Here is a 22313-nt window from a genome sequence, read left to right on the forward strand (position 1 = left end):
TAGTGGAAATGATGAGATAAGTCCAGACTAATTGAAAAACATCAAAAATACACAGATTGAAATTTAAATTTTGCTGTTATGGCTAGAACTATTGACTGTAGCATTACTAGAGAAAGGCATAAGAGTCACTTAGTAAATGAAGTGATTCCAAACATATGAAGTGATATTTGATAGAAATAATCAGAGTAGATTTATTCTAAATCTTCTATACATTTGAATAATCATTTTGGTTTCATATTAAGAGGGTTTGTTACTCCCAGTCCGACTTTTCCCCTAGAATCCATGCAGACAATTTCTATCTAGTCTTCACAAGATGATGTAGCATTTGGGGGCAAAGATGCAGCCCAGGAGCCCTGCACTAGAGACCAAGATGGAGAAGACCTCTACAGCCACCATAAGCTTCCCCTTGTCACTGTGGTAGACAGGCAGTAAAGTGAGCCAGACACTGCAAAATACCAGCATGCTGAAGGTCAGGAACTTGGTGTCATTGAAGGTGTCATGCAGGTTCCTGGCCATGAAAGCCACAGTGAAGCTGGCCATGGCCAGGGAGCTCAGGAATCCCAGAACACAGTAGAAAATAGTGAGGGAGTCTTTGTTACACAAGATAATAATGTGGCCACGATCAGAGTGTATATCTGTGTCAATGAATGGAGGAGAGGTTCCTAGCCAGATTCCACAAAGAGTCACTTGGATCAGGGTGCAGATGGGAATAATGAAGTCAGGTGTCCCTGATACCAGCAGCAACCTCATCCTTCTCCCAGAAGAAGTGGCATTGAAAGCCAGAACTACAGTTAGAATTTTAGCCAAGACTGCAGAAACAGTTACAGTGAATGAATGTAACTCCAAATGCAGTTTGTTGTAGAATGCAGGTGACTGTGTTGGGACGGCCAATAAAGAGCAAAGGACAGAGAAATCAGAAGATGAGGGAAATGAGCAGGATGTAGTTGAGAGCCTGGTTATTACCCTTGACAATAGGGGTGTTCTGATGTTTCACAAACACCCCAAGAACAACTTCTATGAGTGTAGAAAAAACAAGACAAATACATGTTAAGCCATCCCTAACGGCTCTCCATAACCCAGGATATTGTGGTTCTTTGGAACCTCTTGTTTCTCTATCTTGGCATACTAATGGTCTGGGCAACTCACATATGGTGCAGAACTCAAATAACAATCAGGCTCTCTTAAAGAATTTAAAAGGAAATTAATAAATTCTTATGTAGATATATTTTTGACATGTCAATATATACTAGCAAAAACAATATATTTACTAAATATTATAAGGTATGCTCATTACTATTTTTATATCTAATATGTTCTCATATTGATTGCCACAATCCAAGTTGAAGTTGTTTACTTGAGATGACTAGCATGCATGTTGTGTCTTGCATATCTAATAACCTAACAATAATTCTCTATATTTCTTCATGCTTCCATCATAATTCTCATTCTTTCATGCACAACTCAATGTACTCAACAAGGTGAATAAGAAAGCTTGTACTCTCCTGTATGCCTATGTGCAACATGAATACTTGCCCTGTGGCCCTTCCTTGCAGTTACATTTGTCTCTGCTACTCACCTGTCATGCAGTAAGGAACCCAGAACCAAATCATTTATTGAAGGTATAAATTCATGATATGTACAAAATTTGTAGCTTCTTCTTACATCAAACCTGACCCAAAACTTATTCTGTTTTAAGAACATATCTGCCCACAAGAAACAAAGTTGTGGAAGATTTGTTTCCTTTATAATATAAAAATGATTTGGAGAGAACTGAGACCTTGTGATTAAAAGGGCTTCTCACATAATATGACAGAGATCAAATTTAAATTACAGAGTAGTTGAATAAACATGAATACAATAGACTCCAGAAAAGGTAATTGTATATGTAATTCAGAACCCACTGTATTTTTTTCAAAAAGCAGTATTAGGGGCCAGGAGTTTGGTCTAGAGGTAGAGTACTTGCCCAGCATGCACGAAGACCCAGGTTAGATTCCTTAGTACCCCTCATTCATGGCAAAAAGCCGGACGTGGTGCTGAGGCTCAAGAGCTCTAGCCTTGGAAAGCCCAAGGACAGTGCTCAGGCCTTGAGCTCAAGCCCAGGACTGGCTAAAAAAATAGCAGTATCATCCATCGTCACAATTAAATTACTAAGTAAAAGAAGGAAGACTGATTCTTAATGCACAACATTCTCACACATTTGCATAGATTTGGGGGGGCACTAGGCAAGAGTATAAATTTCTCCCAAATCTGAGAACATACCTGTCTCATTAGCAGTCTCATTCTCTGAGCAAGGATTACAGTCAAAGTAACAGGCAGGCTTTTCCTTCTGAGAGGATTTTCTGAATCCAGGAGCACAACTCTCACTGCAGGCAGAGTGAGTAGGCTAAAAAAATCAAATGAGTGCCAGTATCTGTTTAGTCTTTTTCCTAATTCTCCCAAAATTCTAGTATTTCCAATAATTGGATTATGAAACACAGTATTTCTACACATATAAATCCACTCCATTAATTAAATGGTGTTATGGTTTGCACATCATGTGACCAAAAAGACTTATGTGCTATCGGATTGTTCTCTAGTCTGTTGAACTACTGATAAACATGAACTTTTTAAAATTCAGAAATTAATATTGAGAATGTAAATCTTTGTGGAGTATCCTTGAATTCATGTCATTTCATGTCTCCTATTCATCTGTGAAATGGTAAAGAACAAGGAGGAAGAATTAAATATTATGCTATAAGGTAAAGCACAGAGCTCCCTATTTAGGATCATGTGTACCACATATACATATTATAACCTTACTTTTCCAGTATCTGTACTGGGAGAATCTTTTTCTCACAAATTCAATGATTTCATTCAATGATTCCTTTCTTAAAAATATCTGTGTAGCTGACCAACCTACAATTAAATGACCTTCCACAGAAGAGATCAAAATAAACCATTCAAACACATAAAGTGATCCCTCAGATAACTTATACCTAAGTTGGAACATGCTAAGAAATATGCAAATTGTATTTTTGATAAATAAATATTTAGAAACAAATTTACACTCTCTTAGGGGGATGTTGATTTTGGAGCTTGAATTCAGGGTCCAGACAGTATAATTGACCTTTTGTTACTCAAATTTAGCACTGTGCCATTTGACCAAGAGCTCAAGCTTATTTTATTGGTTATATATTGACAGAGTCTCACAGACCTTGCTATCCTGTTAGGCTTAAAATTCGTCTGTAGTTTTATATCTGAGCAAGGCAGCCTCCTGATTAGATGGGATTATAGGCATCAGTCACCAGCACACAGACCTGATTTTGTGGTGGTTAAATTAAGATAACAGTTGTCCAGTTATTCCTGCTTGGATTGACTTTAAACCCGTGATAGTCAGACCTGAATAGCTATCGTTATAGGAATCACTTGTTCCCATCCAATCAGCTATACATTTTTAGGGTAAAGTTAACTTCTATATCCTTAAAATATTACTGTTAAATGCAAGCCACCTCCGTTGATTCTATGGCCCACTCTATCATATTTTCAGATAAAGACAGTTGATGACCATGTAGAACATTTGGAGAAAATTTTCCTATTTTCACAACAAGATCAAGACCTTCTGGAAAACTCCAAATGTTCACAATGTCATATTCTGCAACCAGTTTTCTGTTGTTATCTAAAATCACCTGATCCCCACCAGGATTGTAAAACAATGATGTTTTTCAGAAAATAGTGTATCAGAAAGAGATATATTATCTTATGGTGAAGTATATTCCAAGGTTCAGTTAGAAAACCTGAACTGAGAAAAGTTACTGATTGCTTTTAATCACTGATTGAGAATTCAAGGATAGAAGAAACATCTAATGAAGTAGTCCAGAGGAAAATCTTTGAAGGAGTAAAAATAATCTTTCTGAATCTTGATCAATTGGCAACGAGTTGAAAGCATTTTTCAAGAGACACTTCTTTCACATAAATATTCATAAATGAGACATTTCTCATATAGCTACTTCCAGTTTGCCACAACCATAAACTCTATCAGAGTCTATAGCTTGAGTTTCTGAAAATTGTAATACCTACATTTGAATGCAACTAGGTCACTTACAAATATATATGCATATTTGTGCTCAAGGTTAGCACAGCTCCACATCTGGCTTCTTTGGAGGCTAATTAGACAGGAGTTCCAAGTGCTTGACTAGCTGTCTTCTAACCTTGATCTAAAGATTTGAGCCTCCTGAGTAGTTAGGATTACAGATGTAAGTCATGGTTACATGGCTTTTAAATCTATTTTTGGGAGGTCATGGGGCTTGAACTCTGCCTGCGCGAGCTCTTCAGCTCAAGGCTATCACCCTGCCTCTGGGCCTGGACGTTGTCCCTGAGCTCTTCAGCTCCAAGTATACTGCCCTATCCTTGAGCCAACCCCCACTTCCCATTTTCTAGAGGTTAACTGGAGATAAGAGTTACAGGTCCGGACCCAGATATTTAACCACAGACCTATGGCCACCTAATCTTTGACAAGGGAGCCAAAAAAAATAGAATGGAAGAAAGACAGCCTTTTAAACAAGTGGTGCTGGCAGAACTGGTTAAGCATCTGCAGAAAACTAAAGTTGGATCCTTCTTTGTCATCCTGCACTGGGATTAACTCCAAATGGATCAAAGACCTCGAGGTCAAAGCCGACAGACTGAAAACTATAAAGGAAGGAATAGGAGACACACTAGGCCTCCTTGGCACAGGTTGAAACGTTCTTATAAGGACCAAGAAACACAACAAATCAGAAAAATCTGGATAAGTGGGACTGCATTAAACTGCAGAGCTTCTGTATGGCAAAGGGCATAACTAGCAAATTGACTTGAAAGCCTAGAGAGTCAGAGAAGAACTTCACTAACCATACAACGGACAAAGGCATCATATCTAAAATATGTCAACAGCTCAAAAAATTGAATCACTCCAAAACTAATCTCCAAAGTAACAACCATCCCATTGAAAGATGGGCCAAAGACTTAAAGAGAGTCTTCTCTGAAGAAGAAATAAAAATGGCCTATAGAAACATGAAGAAATGCTCAACATCTCTGGTCATAAAAGAAATGCAAATCAAAACAAATCTAAGATTCCACGTCACTCCAGTTAGAATGGCCAGGATCAAGAAAACTAATAACAACAGATGCTGGAGGGGATGTGGCCAGGAAGGATCACTACTACACAGTTGGTGGCAGTGCAAACTCGTTCAACCACTATGGAAAGCCGTGTGGCAGTGCCTCAAAAGGCTAAACATAGAACTCCCTTATGACCCAGCAATTCCACTACTTGGCATTTACCCAACTGTCCAGAAACAAGGGCATACTAAATCCATTAGCACAATGATGTTCATTGCAGCACTATTTTCCATATCAAAGATATGGAACCAATCCAGATGTCCCTCAGTTGATGAGTGGGTCAACAAGATGTGGTATTTATACACAATGGAATTCTACGCTGCTGTCAGAAAGAACGACATCATCCCATTTTGTAAGGAAATGGAAAGACTTAGAAAAAATCATATTAAGTGAAATAAGCCAGACTCAAAGGACATAGGCTCAATGGTTTCCCTCATTTGTTGTATAATCAGTAGAAACCTTGGGCTCTCCTAGCAGAGATTTACAATAGAACAAAATCTAGAGACATTAAGCCAAACAGTACAACACTAAATGTAAGGACCTCCAGAATAAGGAAACAAAAGCCATATAATGAGTGACTGTTGTCCTTAATGTACTATGTTATCGTTCATCTCTTTTGCCATCCCTTGGTTATCTCATATTGTTACAATTTTTCACCTTGTTTTCTGATATATTTTATATGTTCTTGATTTGTTATTTGAAATTGGATAGGGAAGTGGGGAAATCAAAATAAGCGGGGGGTGGGGGGGACGGGGAGAGGGAAATGGGGACCATGTCATGAGAAAGGGTATCAATGTTTGTGAAGTTATGCATTTTCTATCTGGTGAATATAATGTAACCCTTCTATTAATCATAATAAAAATTTATTAAAAAAACAAATATATGTGCATACACCCCCCACATATATATGGTGTATATATATATATATATATATATATAGTTACTTTTGTTCAGCAGACTGTAGAAACTAATAGGGAAGTGTATACATTTGTACTTTTTCAAAACATTAGTTAAAAATATATTGAGTCTACTTGTAACTTAAAGAATTTGTAAAACATGGAATTCATTAGGTCCTTGTTATTGGCATGTTCTTGCTTAAGAGCATATGAACACATGTTTAGATTGCCTCACAAACATTTACCGAAGTATAATTTCTTCAGTTTTGGAAAAATATCTGAAATATTTAATGTGATATGGTAAGAAATACCTCTAGGATATGACTTGGCTCATAGTTTGAGTCATGCAAAAGGAAGGCCTGACCTGTACAAAGGAAGATACTATCCCTTTCCTATTTCCTATTGTTAGAAGGAGTTCATGCAGAGCCTGGGCCACAGCATACACAGCGTTGTATATATTGTTACTGTGTTCAGAGATAGACATGACAAAAATGTGCCTAGGCAACCAACCCAAGAAAGCTTTGTGAGGACAGTTTTTCCATGTTACACAGTCAGACTCAGAATGCAAACAATTAAAAGGGAGAGATCACAGCCTACCAAGGAACAAGTCTTTTGGGTATTTGGAAGGGCTAACTGCCTTGAAGAAATCTGTGAATCCAGAAAGATCTGGGGAATTGTGTGAAAAAATGTATGGCACATGAAATGAACCTTGCATGAAATATGTTCTCCTTGTGGTTAAATCCAACTGTGAGTTCATGATACAAACTTTGCCTTTTATTAAATACTGCTCAATACACATCATTAAATTTAGTAGCGATTCATTATCAGCATATATAATGAGGAGATTTGCTGAAGTATTTTTAATCTGGATATAAAGTGCCATAACTTTAAATGACAGAGTATAGTTTGGGATTGTTAGCTCAAAGGCAGACCCACGCCTTTTTGATTCTCAGAAGGGGAGCTTGGCTGCTGGTTGGCCCTTCAGCTGAGTTTCCACTGCTTTGTCCGAGAGTCTGTGACTGTGGAGGAGCCCTCGGTGCTGTCTTGCTCATGATTCCCAGCTGGAGGATGTCCAGCTCAAGAATTGAGGGGGAGCAGATGCTGGCTCCCATTTTCCTGCACACCCTATCCGCTGTTGTAAGGCAGGGACCCAGCGCCTTCCACTCTCCAGATCCAGTGGCCTGGGAGAGGAGCCTGGTGGGTGAGTGGGAGCTGGGACAGCTCCTCCTCCCCTGGTAGGGAGCTGAGTCTAAGGGTCTGCCCGCCTGTCAGTCTCCAGTCAGATGGCTGGGAGTTGAGCCCCTTGGTCGGGTGGGAGTTGGGACAGCTCTGCCACCCTTGGTGGGGTGCTGGGTCTTAGGTAGCCCGCCTGTCAATTTCCAGTCAATGGCCTGAAGGAGCAGGCTGTTGAGGGAAGGGACAGGATTCTAAATTCCTTCCCCCCCCTGCTCCTGCCAGTCTTTCTCAGGTGGGGTGAAGGGGTCTGAGTTAAGTTCTATTGCTTGGCACCCGCTCTGCTTTACCGATGTGGTTGGGGACGCGCTGTGTTACTCACGCTTCTGCGTTCCCTCTGCTTATGATCCACGGTGGTGGGGAGTCTTTCATTCCCCTCGGGTCTCCTCCGCCACCTATGGTCCGTGTCTGGGTTCCGCTGCTTGCTATTCTGCCAAACCCAAAAACAAGACGACTTGATACGCACCTTAGGAGAGCAGTCCATATTTTGACTGACTCGTCCTAATAAATTTTCAAACCCTTAAGAAAAATATGAATATATGGGAATCTTTGTTGCCAGAACTCATACTAAATTTAAGTTTACCTAGGTATATATTATCAGTAGTTCATGTAGCTTATAAATAAAGCAAGGCACTGAAAATGCCTAGAAGAATAGTATCTATTCCATAAACATATAAAAGGTTTGGTCCTGGCCTTTATATTAGCTGTCAGTATTCTTACACATGCAAATATCCGTAATCCAGTGAGTCATGCCCAAAATTTCCATGTTTAAGGAGAGAAAGGAGCAGGGATCAAGTACACTAATATTATTAGTAGCTAAAAACACCATGTCTAACCACACCCCCACGGGATACAGCAGTGATAAAAATTAAGCAATGAACGAAAGTTTGACTAAGTATTGCTGAGTAAGGGTTGGTAAATTTCATGCCAGCCACCGCGGTCATACGATTAACCCTAGTTAATATATAACGGTGTAAAGAGTGCTAAAACTATTGCTTAAATAAGATTCAAGCCTAATTTAGCTGTAAAAAGCATCAATTAAAGCGAAAATCAATAACGAAAGTAGTCTTATTAAATTGCAGCACTAAAGCTATAGAACAAACTGGGATTAGATACCCCACTACGTATATCCATAAACATAAATAAGTTAATAACAAATTTATTCGCCTGAGGACTACAAGCAACTGCTAGAAACTCAAAGGACTTGGCGGTGCTTTATATCCACCTAGAGGAGCCTGTTCCGTAATCGATAAACCCCGATCCACCTTACCACTTCTTGCTAATTCAGCCTATATACCGCCATCCTCAGCTAACCCTGAAAAGGAACATTAGTAAGCATAATCATTATAGATTAATAAAAAAGTTAGGTCAAGGTGTAGCCAATGGAGTGGAGAGTAATGGGCTACATTTTCTGTAGACAGAACATTACGGAATTCCCTCTGAAACACAGGGAATGAAGGAGGATTTAGTAGTAAATTGAAAATAGAGTGTTCAATTGAATAGAGCAATGAAGCACGTACAAACCGCCCGTCACCCTCCTCAATATCATGTATAGCTCAATAATAAATAATTACCAGCAAGTACAAGACTAGAGGAGACAAGTCGTAACAAGGTAAGCGTACTGGAAAGTGCGCTTGGAATAATCAAAGCCTAGCTTATATAAAGCATCTGACTTACACTCAGAAGAATTCAATTTTATGAATGCTTTGAACTATATTTCTAGCCCTATATAACATCTATTACATCAATATTCATTTAATAGACCTAAAACATTTATGGATTACATTATTAGTATAGGTGATAGAAAATAATTAAATCTTAGGAGCTATAGAGATAGTACCGTAAGGGAAAAATGAAAGACTTAAAAAAGTATAGAAAAGCAAAGATTAAACCTTTTACCTTTTGCATAATGAATTAACCAGAAATTAGATGGCAAAAAGAATTGTAGCCATAAACCCCGAAACCAGACGAGCTACCTATGAACAGCAATATTAGAGCCAACTCATCTATGTAGCAAAATAGTGAGAAGATTTGTAGGTAGTGGTGAAAAACCTATCGAGCCTGGTGATAGCTGGTTGCCCATTAATGAATTTTAGTTCTGCTTAAAACATACCATTCATATAAATAAATTTAATGTAAGTTTTAACGTTAATTTAAAAAGGTACAGCTTTTTAAATAAAGGATACAACCTTATTTGGAGAGAATACATCTGAATGTCACCATAGTAGGCTTAAGGGCAGCCATCAATTAAGAGAGCGTTTAAACTCGACCACTTAAATTATTCAATATAATATAAATAATAGGAATCTCCCAAAAGAATATAATTGGGCTAATCTAGCAAAACCTAGATGCAATACTGTTAATATGAGTAATAAGACTACCAAGTCTCCTGGCACAAGCTTATATCAGAACGAATATATCACTGATAGTTAACATAGGATATTATAAATCCACAATTATAAATTTATTCTTATTATAGATATTGTTAACCCAACACCGGAGTGCCACTAAGGAAAGATTAAAAGATGAGAAAGGAACTCGGCAAACAAAAACCCCGCCGGTTTACCAAAAACATCACCTCTAGCATAAAAAGTATTAGAGGCACTGCCTGCCCAGTGACATGAGTTAAATGGCCACGGTATTCTGACAGTGCAAAGGTAGCATAATCACTTGTTCTTTAATTAGGGACTTGTATGAATGGCGTGACGAGGGTTTAACTGTCTCTCCCATCTAATCAATGAAATTGACCTTTTCGTGAAGAGGCAAAAATTTAATAATAAGACGAGAAGACCCTATGGAGCTTAAATTTTATGACTCCATACAGTTAATAAATGAATCAATCCTGAAACAATAAATAACAAATTAACAGAGTGAAGGACCAGAAAAACAAGGCCTACTTAAGTGCCTTAATAAAATACATATGATATTATATCAATATGGAAAATAAAGCTAAATTTAAACCAAGAGAAGGTTGTAGTTAGGGTGGCAGAGTCCGGTAAATGCATAAGATTTAAGACTTTATTATCAGAGGTTCAAAGCCTCTCCCTAACATGTATTTATAATTAACTTTCTAAGTCTAATCCTACCTATTCTTTTAGCCATAGCATTTCTAACACTAGTAGAACGTAAACTAGTAGGTTATATACAACTACGAAAGGGACCAAATGTAGTTGGACCGTACGGAATCCTACAGCCATTCACCGATGCTATAAAATTGTTTATTAAAGAACCATCTCGACCAGCCACATCATCCCTATTACTTTATATAATAGCCCCCATCCTAGCCCTATGTTTAGCATTGACACTATGAATTCCACTTCCTATACCCCAACCACTTGTAAACATAAATATAGGATTATTATTTATCCTAGGTATGTCAAGCATAGCAGTTTATTCTATCTTATGATCAGGATGAGCATCAAATTCAAAATACGCCCTAATAGGTGCCCTACGCGCTGTAGCCCAAACCATCTCATATGAAGTAAGTTTAGCTATTATTCTATTATCTGTCATATTAATAAGTGGCTCATTCTCAATAACAGCATTATCCTCAGCCCAAGAAAATATATGAATAATTATACCCGCATGACCATTAGCTATAATATGATTTATCTCAACATTAGCTGAAACTAATCGAGCCCCATTTGATCTTATAGAAGGTGAGTCAGAACTAGTGTCTGGCTTCAACCTGGAATATACAGCAGGCCCATTTGCATTATTCTTTATAGCTGAATATATGAATATTATCCTAATAAACCTTATTACTACAATATTATTTTTAGGTCCAATATATTACCCAACAGAACCAGAGATCATTACAAGTACATTCATCATAAAAACTATAGTATTAACACTTACTTTCTTATGAATTCGCTCATCATACCCACGATTTCGATATGATCAACTCATATGTTTACTATGAAAAAACTTTTTACCACTAAATCTATCCCTATGTATATGACATGTATCAATTCCAATCATTACGGCAAGTATTCCTCCCATATTATAGAAATATGTCTGATAAAAGAGTTACTTTGATAGAGTAAATAATAGAGGTTTAACTCCTCTTATTTCTAGAATTACAGGAATTGAACCTGACTTAAGAATTCAAATTTCTTAGTGCTACCTATTAAACTAAATTCTAGTAAGGTAAGCAAAATAAGCTATTGGGCCCATACCCCAAACATGTTGGTAAATAATCCCTCCCTTACTAATAAAACCACTATCACTTACACTGATCTCAATTACCCTAATTATAGGAACCCTAATTACCATTGTAAGCTCTAATTGAATACTTATATGAATAGGGCCAGAACTTAACATACTAGCTATAATCCCACTAATAAACTTTAACACAAATTACCGATCTACTGAAGCAGCTACAAAATATTTTCTAGTTCAATCAAGAGCATCAATACTTTTTATATTAGCTATCCTCAATAATCTAAATACATCAGGTCAATGAAACATGCTTAGTATACAAAATAGTATTACTAACTATATTCTACTAATATCATTAGCCATAAAATTATGCCTAGTACCTTTCCACCTATGAGTACCAGAAGTTACACAAGGGATTCCACTGCTACCGGGATTAATTATACTGACATGACAAAAACTAGCTCCCATAGCAATTATTTATCAACTATCTCCATATTTAAAAGTAAATTTAATAATAATTATAGCACTATCATCAATCCTAATTGGAGGATGCGGAGGACTTAATCAAACCCAATTACGAAAAATCATAGCTTATTCTTCCATTGCTCATATAGGCTGAATACTGGCAGCAACAATCTACAACCCATCAGCTATACTATTTAATCTACTAATCTACATTATACTAACAATTACAGTGTTTATTTCGCTTAAATATTTAATAACATTAACAACAGCCTCTCTAGCATCAACATGAAATATTCACCCACTTACTACACTAACACTATTAATCTCCCTCCTATCACTTGGGCGATTACCCCCATTAACAGGATTCTTAACTAAATGGTATATTATTCAAGAAATAGTATTTAATAATATAACAATCTCAGCCCTACTAATGGCTATAATAGCCCTACTAAACCTATTTTTTACGTTCGACTAATCTACTCAACATCAATAACTATATTCCCTATAACAAATCCCAACAAGCTAAAATGATCAATTAACCCCCCCCAAAATTAAGCATAGTACCAACGCTCCTAATAATTTCCTCTTTTTCTATACCTTTAGCCCCCTTAATTTACTCTATCCTATAGGGATTTAGGTTATACAAGACCAAGAGCCTTCAAAGCCCTAAGAAGATAAATTAAATCTAATCCCTGTTAAACCTAAAGACTACAGGTTATATACCTATATCTACTGAGTGCAAATCAGTCAATTTAACTAAGCTAAGTCTTTTCTAAACTGATAGGAATCAAACCTACAAATCATTAGTTAACAGCTAACTGCCTTAATCAACTGGCTTCAATCTACTTCTCCCGCCTAGAAGAAAAAAAAAGCCCCGGCAGGATTGAGCTGCTCCTTTGAATTTGCAATTCAACGTGATTTCATCACCTCAGGGCTTCTGGTAAAAAGAGGACTTACACCTCTGTGATTAGATTTACAGTCTAATGGTTACTCAGCCATTTTACCTATGTTCATTAATCGCTGATTATTCTCCACTAACCACAAAGACATCGGAACTTTATACATAATCTTCGGTGCTTGAGCTGGAATAGTAGGAACAGGCCTAAGTATCTTAATTCGAGCAGAACTTGGTCAACCAGGAACGTTACTTGGAGATGATCAAATTTACAATGTTATTGTTACAGCCCATGCCTTTGTTATAATTTTCTTTATGGTAATACCTATTATAATTGGAGGGTTTGGTAATTGATTAGTACCACTAATGATTGGAGCACCAGATATAGCATTCCCACGTATAAATAATATAAGCTTTTGATTTTTACCACCTTCCTTCCTACTTCTACTAGCTTCATCTATAGTAGAGGCAGGGGCTGGAACCGGCTGAACAGTTTATCCTCCATTAGCTGGAAATTTAGCTCACGCAGGTGGTTCCGTCGATTTAACTATTTTTTCACTTCACCTAGCAGGGGTATCTTCTATCTTAGGGGCCATTAATTTTATCACTACTATTATTAATATAAAACCACCAGCAATTACACAATATCAAACACCACTATTTGTATGATCAGTACTAATTACTGCAGTACTTTTACTCTTATCCCTACCGGTATTAGCTGCAGGAATTACTATACTACTAACTGACCGAAACCTAAACACAACCTTTTTCAATCCTGCTGGTTGTGGAGATCCTATTCTTTATCAACACCTTTTCTGATTTTTTTGGTCACCCTGAAGTCTACCTTTTAATTCTTCCAGGCTTTGGCATAATTTCCCATATTGTAACTTATTATTCAGGAAAGAAGGAACCTTTTGGGTATATAGGAATGGTATGAGCCATAATATCAATTGGTTTCCTAGGATTTATTGTATGAGCACATCATATATTTACAGTCGGAATAGACGTAGATACTCAAGCCTATTTTACATCTGCTACTATAATTATTGCTATTCCTACTGGTGTAAAAGTTTTCAGCTGACTAGCTACCCTTCATGGGGGGAATATTAAATGATCACCAGCTATATTATGAGCCTTAGGCTTTATTTTTCTTTTTACAGTTGGGGGCCTAACAGGAATTGTCTTATCAAACTCACCATTAGATATTGTACTTCATGATACTTATTATGTAGTAGCACATTTCCATTATGTTCTTTCTATAGGAGCTGTATTTGCTATTATAGGAGGATTTGTCCACTGATTTCCTTTATTCACAGGATATACTCTAAGTGACACATGAGCAAAGATCCATTTCACAGTAATATTTGTTGGAGTAAACTTAACATTTTTTCCTCAACATTTCCTTGGACTTGCAGGAATACCACGATGATACTCAGATTATCCAGACGCCTACACTACATGAAACACTGTATCTTCAATAGGATCATTTATCTCCTTAACAGCAGTTATCTTAATAATCTTTATGATCTGAGAGGCACTAGCTTCCAAACGAGTAGTTAAGTCAGTAGAAATAGTAGCTACTAATTTAGAATGAATTCATGGGTGCCCTCCACCTTTCCACACATTTGAGGAGCCTGTATTCATTAAAGCCTCATAGAATAAGAAAGGAAGGAATTGAACCCCCTAAAACTAGTTTCAAGCCAGCTCCATATACCTATATGTCTTTCTCTATTAGATACTAGTAAAATTATAACATAACTTTGTCAAAGTTAAATTACAGGTTAATCCCCTGTGTATCTTAATGGCGTATCCAATGCAACTAGGACATCAAGATGCTACTTCACCAATTATAGAAGAGTTAACTGACTTCCATGATCATACTCTAATGATCGTTTTTCTTATTAGTACATTAGTTTTATATATTATTTCACTAATGTTAACTACTAAGTTAACACACACTAGTACCATGGATGCTCAAGAAGTAGAGACAATTTGAACCGTATTACCCGCCATCATCCTTATTATAATTGCACTACCTTCATTACGAATCTTATATATAATGGATGAAATTAATGATCCCTATCTAACCGTAAAAACTATAGGTCACCAATGATACTGAAGCTATGAGTATACTGACTACGAAGACTTAATGTTTGATTCATATATAATTGCTACCTCAGATTTAAAGCCAGGAGAAATACGATTACTAGAAGTAGATAATCGAGTAGTTTTACCAATTGAGTTACCTATTCGTATATTAATCTCATCAGAAGATGTGCTACATTCATGAGCAGTACCATCACTTGGTCTAAAAACTGATGCTATCCCTGGACGACTAAACCAAGCCACTCTAACCTCATCACGACCCGGGTTATATTATGGTCAATGTTCAGAAATTTGTGGCTCAAATCACAGTTTCATGCCTATCATCCTAGAGATAGTACCCCTAAAATATTTTGAAGCATGAACATTAAGTATGTCATAGTCACCACTATGAAGCTAAAATCAGCGTTAACCTTTTAAGTTAAAAATTGGACGTAGTTATCCCATAGTGATTATGCCTCAGCTAGATAGCTCCCCCTGATTTGTGACTATCCTAGGAACTATAATCTCCCTATTTATTATTTTCCAAATAAAAATCAAAAAAATTATTTCTTTAATAATTCTATTAAAAAATAGAATCAACTATATTTAAACCTTCTTGAGAAACAAAATGAACGAAAATTTATTTGCCTCTTTCACTATCCCTTCATTAATAGGATTACCCCTAGTAATTCTGATTATTATGTTGCCAATACTATTCTATCCTTCAACAAATCGACTAATCTCTAACCAATTGTCTACTATTCAAGCATGATTGATAAGTAATATTATCAAACAATTAATAATGACACATAATCCAAAAGGTCAGACTTGAACCCTGATACTAATCACCCTCATCATATTTATTGCGTCAACAAACTTATTAGGCTTACTTCCCCATTCTTTTACCCCAACAACTCAAGTATCAATAAATTTAACCATAGCTATCCCATTATGAACAGGCACTGTAATTTTAGGCTTTCGACATAAAACAAAAGCATCTCTAGCCCGCTTATCACTCTTTATTAGCCCAAATTCAGAAAAAATACTTTTCCCACTTATCCTTCTATCTTTGTGAGGTATATTAATAACTAGTTCAGTATGCTTACGACAGACAGACCTAAAATCACTCATCGCCTATTCATCAGTCAGCCATATAGCCCTAGTTATTCTCGCCATTATAATTCAAACGCCTTGAAGTTATATAGGAGCCACAGCTATAATAATTTCCCATGGATTGACATCATCAGCCCTATTCTGCCTAGCCAATACTAACTATGAACGTGTACATAGCCGAACCATATTATTAATCCGAGGTTTACAATCCATCCTACTCTTAATAGCTATATGATGATTTTTAATTTCACTGACAAACCTCGCACTACCCCCCACTATTAATTTAATTGGGGAATTATTTATTATCATCTCAACCTTCAAATGAGCCACAACAACTATCCTATTAACTGGACTAAACATAGTAATCACAGCAGTTTATACATTATATATACTTATTTCAACCCAACGAGGAAAACTTCCAATTCATCTTATAAATCTAAAACCTACGCACACTCGAGAACACTCCTTAATTACCCTTCACCTACTTCCTATAGTTCTATTAAAACTAAAACCAGAATTAATTCTAGGTCCAACATTTTGTAATTATAGTTTATAAAAACACTAGAAATAAAGATTAAACTCTTTTAATTACCGAAAAAGTAATAGCTAAGAACTGCTAATTCTTATGCCCCATATATAAAAATATGGCTTTTTTACTTTTTTAGGATAACAGTAATCCGTTGGTTTAGGAACCAAAAAATTGGTGCAATTCCAAACAAAAGTAATAAATATAATAATTTTCTCTTATATATTTATTTTTATTATTCTTCTAAATCCATTCATATTGAACCTATTGATAATTTAAAAATCAAGTACCAATAATATATTAACTGTAAAATGAGCATTTACTCTGTCTAATTCCACTAATAATTTACCTTAATGTTAATAAAGAAATTATTATTTTGAATTGACACTGAGTTACCATCCACACTATTAATATTAACATAAGCTTCAAAATAGACTTTTACTCAATTATATTCATACCTGTAGCACTATATGTCACATGATCAATTATAGAATTTTCACACTGATATATAAAACATGACCCCTACCTTAGCCTATTCATAAACTATTTAAGTATATTTTTGATCACTATATTAATCCTAGTAACCGCAAATAATATATTTCAGCTATTCATTGGATGAGAAGGAGTAGGGATCATATCCTTTCTGCTTATTGGATGATGGTATGGACGTACAGATGCTAACACAGCAGCTATACAAGCTATTATTTATAATCGTATTGGAGATATTGGACTAGTAATTGCCATAGCATGATTTTACAAAAATTTCAATTCTTGAGACTTTCAACAAATCTTTTCTATAAAATTAACATCAAACCTCCCTCTACTAGGACTGATTATTGCCTCTATCGGAAAATCAGCCCAATTTGGCCTACATCCCTGACTACCTGCTGCTATAGAAGGACCCACACCAGTATCCGCATTACTACATTCAAGTACTATAGTTGTAGCAGGAATCTTCTTACTTATTCGATTTCACCCCCTATTATCAGATAATACTACCATACTCTCAATTATTTTATGTACTGGAGCAATAACAACATTATTTACAGCCATTTGTGCACTCACACAAAATGATATTAAAAATGATATTAAAATGATATTAAAAAATTATCGCTTTTTCAACTTCAAGCCAACTAGGATTGATAATAGTCACATTGGGAATTAATCAACCTTACCTGGCATTCTTTCATATCTCTACTCACACTTTCTTCAAAGCAATACTATTTATATGTGCAGGGTCCATTATTCATAACCTCAATGACGAGCAAGACATTCGTAAAACAGGAGGAATTTCAAAATCTATACCAATTACTTCATCAGCTATAGTAATTGGAAATTTAGCCCTTACAGGGATACCATTTTCGTCTGGATTTTATTCAAAAGACTTAATCATTGAATCAATAAATACATCCTATATTAACTCATGGGCGATAATTACAACCCTAGTAGCCACATCCTTAACAGCAGCTTACAGCACACGACTTATTTACTATGTTTTATCAAACCCTCCATGATCCATAACTATTATATATATGAACGAAAATAATAAAAAACTTACCTTTCCAATCCAACGTTTGTTATTAGGAAGTATTTTCGCAGGTTTTATCTTATCTAATTATATTCAACAAATAAATATTCAAAGCATAACTATACCATTAATAATTAAACTAACAGCTATTCTGGTAACAGTAACAGAAGTTATAGTAGCCATAGAACTCAACCTAATAACCCACTATATAAAAGTATATCCTAACAACTATAAAAATAATTTTTCAATTATATTAGGATATTTTCCCCTAATCTTTCACCGATACCTGACTATAATTATCCTGAAATTTAACCAAAAAATTGCAACATCACTATTAGATCTTATATGACTCGAAAAAATTTTACCCAAAAATATTGAATCAACACAAACTTCAATATCATCAGTAACTTCAAATCTAAAAGGCTTAGTTAAATTTTATTTCATATCATTTATATTATCTATAATTATTCTAATAATAATCATCATCTAACCCCACGAGTAATCTCAATAATAATAAAGACTCCTACAAGTAAAGATCAACCTGAAATAATCATAAGTCAGTTTCCCAAATTATATATACTCCCAACTCCAATAGAATCCTCATGAACAATCAGAATCTCTTCCCCTTCAATACCCAATAAATTTAAACCTATAACAGAAGAAGGTAAAAACTCTAATCCTTCAGAAACCATAAAAAGAACAATTAAAATAATTTCTAAGATAATTCCAGAAAATAATAAGAACCACATTCAAGAGTTAGAACTTCACATCTCAGGGTATTCTTCTGTAGCTAAAGCAGTAGTATAGTCAAAAACTACAAGTATTCCACCCAAATAAATCAAGAACGCTATTAATCTTATATAAGAACAACCGTAATATAATACAACACCACACCCAGCATCCCCACTAATAATCAACCCAAACCCTGCATAAATTGGTGATGGCTTAGCTGCCATCACAACAATTCCAAGAACTATAATTATTAAAAGAAAATTACTCAAGTAATTCATAATTTCTACATGGATATTAGCCATGACTAATGACATGAAAAATCATCGTTGTTATTCAACTATAGAAACTAATGACAATTATTTGTAAGTCTCACCCGTTATTTAAAATCGTAAACCACGCCTTTATTGATCTACCTACCCCACCAAATATCTCGGGCTGATGAAATTTTGGTTCCCTGTTAGGTATATGCTTAATCCTACAAATATTAACTGGTCTTTTCCTAGCTATACACTATACATCTGACACTTTAACAGCTTTCTCATCAGTAACTCATATCTGCCGGGATGTAAACTATGGCTGACTAATCCGCTACATACATGCCAATGGAGCTTCCCTGTTCTTCATCTGCTTATATATCCATATCGACGTGGAATCTACTACGGCTCTTACCTTTATAAGGAGACATGAAACGTTGGCATCTTGCTCCTATTCCTATCTATAGCTACTGCATTTGTTGGTTATGTATTACCCTGAGGACAGATATCATTTTGAGGAGCTACTGTTATTACAAATCTCCTATCAGCAATTCCTTATATTGGCCAAAACCTAGTAGAATGAATTTGGGGTGGATTTTCAGTAGATAAAGCTACCCTTACACGACTTTTTGCATTTCATTTCATTCTTCCATTTATTATTGCAGCCCTAGCCACAGTTCACCTTTTATTCCTACATGAGACAGGATGAAATAATCCCCTAGGCATCCCATCAGACTGTGCCAAGATTCCATTTCACCCATACTACTCAACCAAAGACTTTTTAGGAGCAGTAATATTAATCATATTTTTATGACTTTAGTATTATATTTTCCAGATAAACTAGGAGATCAAGACAAGTATACTCCCGCTAACCCCCTCAACACCCCATATTAAACCTGAGTGATACTTTTTATTTGCTTACGCTATTCTACGATCTATTCCCAACAAACTAGGTGGCGTTGTAGCTCTAATCCTATCAATCCTAGTTCTAGCCCTACTCCCATACCTCCACACATCCAACCAACGAAGCCTGTTGTTTCGCCCACTTAGCCAGTTCCTATTTTGAACCCTAGTATCAGATCTACTTCTATTCACATGAATCGGAGGACAACCAGTTGAACCCCCATTTATCATCATCGGCCAAACAGCCTCAATCTTATATTTTACTATTATCTTAATTCTTATACCATTAGCAAGCTTAATTGAAAAAAAGATACTCAAATGAAGATTGCTGTAATAGTATAATTCTAATACTTAGGTCTTGTAAACCTAGAAAGGGATATAAAACTCCCTTAGAGCTAGTCAAGGAAAAGACTTTTGCATCCTACCACCAACTCCCAAAGCTGGAGTTCTATTTAAACTATTCCTTGAAACACCAAAATAATTACCCAGACCACATCTAACATTATTTAATCTTAATTGCCTTCCTACATTCATATATTCTACCAATATAACATCATAAATCAAAGCTACTTTTTGTAAATTCTCAAAATAATCTCACCAACAGCCAATATCTAGGGACTTATTACCCCTTCCCTTACTCCTCCTCCATTAACCCACAATAATCAGTAAGGATCTTCATGTAATACATATATACATATATATATATATATATCACAACCTACACTTACTGGTCTTAAATTACTAGTGATATGTATAATTATACATATTATGTATAATCGTACATATATTATGTATAATTATACATATTATGTATAGTCGTACATATATTATGTATAATTATACATATTATGTATAATCGTACATATATTATGCACAGTTATACATATAATGCTTAATCGTACATAATTCATATAATACATTAACCGTCTGGGTTCTGTTGCTTTTCCAGCTCTCTGGAGGAAGGAAGATGGCGCCGAGACAATAGGGACACTGCCTAGCTCTCTCACACGAAAAGAGAGAACCAGGGAGTCCCACAAGCCAATTATCGTAGGGAAAGCAATTTCCTTTTTGAATAAAATTATTGATAAGACAAAAGATTCCAAATAATCCCTTTGTCTGATCTAAATTTCCAATCCCTTTCCAAAGAATGGGACCATACTCAGCCCATTTCCTTGAATACTCACTCTTCGGTATCATAAAATTTGCTAGATTTCTAAATCTGGTCGCTGATTTTAATTCTCTTATAACACCTGAAATGGCACCAAATTACACATCTTTAAATATTTCCCCACTCTTCCCACCCTCACCTGTGGAAACATGTAGAGACCAGGCAGTGTTCCTATCTGTGCAGATGTTAATCCTGATTGTCCTGTAAGTACTGCTATAGACTTGCTGTTGCTCATACGGGAGTAGTTTGGACTATTGTATTTCCCAAAGAGGCAAATGAAGGGATTTTTAAATGCCATTGGAAATCCAAATTGAATATTGCAGATATGAAATCCCAGAGTCAAATTATGTAATAGAACAGGATTTTGGTTGATCTCTCCAATAGCAAATGTCAAGGCCATAAAAAACCAGTAGTTCTTGAAGATTAAACTGTGTGATTAGTATAGAAATTTAGGAAAATTTTTTCACAACTTATTATTTTGATGAATAGAATTTTTGCTCCTCTGCCAAGGAATATTAAAACATTACTCCCAATTAAGATCAAATGGGAATGTTGTGTCTTATCCTTGTATATATGATTAGATAAGGACATGAAGAGAATTTGTTATGAATGGGATTCAGAAAAAAACTTGACTCAATAAAGACAGCTTGCTTAGTCTGTGCTACCTTACATTTCACAATAAATCTGCTGTGTATTAAACATAAAATAGTCTTTCATGAACAGCAATTTTGCCCTGCAGATAATACATTTTTTATTTATTTAATGATTTTTACCTTTTTTTTGCCAGTCCTGGGCTTGAGCTCAGGGCCTGAGCACTGTCCTTGGACTTTCTCAAGGCTAGAGCTCTACCACATGAGCCTCAGCACCACTTCCGGCTTTTTTTTCTATGTATGTGGTACCGAGAAATCGAACCCGGGTCTTCATGCATGCTAGGCAAGCACTTTAACCACTAGGCCAAACTCCCGGCCCATGATTTTTACCTTTTATTGTTATTGGGGAGTTGATATGTGGTGGGATTAGTTACATGAATCAGGAAGTGAATAGCAAGTATAATTCTTTTTGAACCATCTCTCCCCTTTTGTTGCTCTCTCCTGGTTTTCCTTCCTGTCTCCATCCACAAGATATACACTTCATTTCCCACATACTGTCTAGTGAGTAATAAACTTTACTTTTCAACTTTGTTCCACCATTTATTTAGAACAAACACGGTTATGTAGAATAAAC

At 35.8% G+C, this 22313-nt stretch overlaps 1 pseudogene; it reads right to left on the reverse strand.

The window, feature by feature from the left end:
- Window positions 1-273: 273 nt before the first annotated feature.
- Window positions 274-21324, reverse strand: LOC150042575 (vomeronasal type-2 receptor 116-like; annotated as a pseudogene).
- Between the last annotated feature and the right edge of the window lie 989 nt (window positions 21325-22313).

The sequence above is a fragment of the Megascapheus bottae genome, chromosome 35 (assembly GCF_031878675.1).
Source record: "Megascapheus bottae isolate mThoBot1 chromosome 35, mThoBot2.hap1, whole genome shotgun sequence".
In the NCBI taxonomy this organism is placed as follows: Eukaryota; Metazoa; Chordata; class Mammalia; order Rodentia; family Geomyidae; genus Megascapheus; species Megascapheus bottae.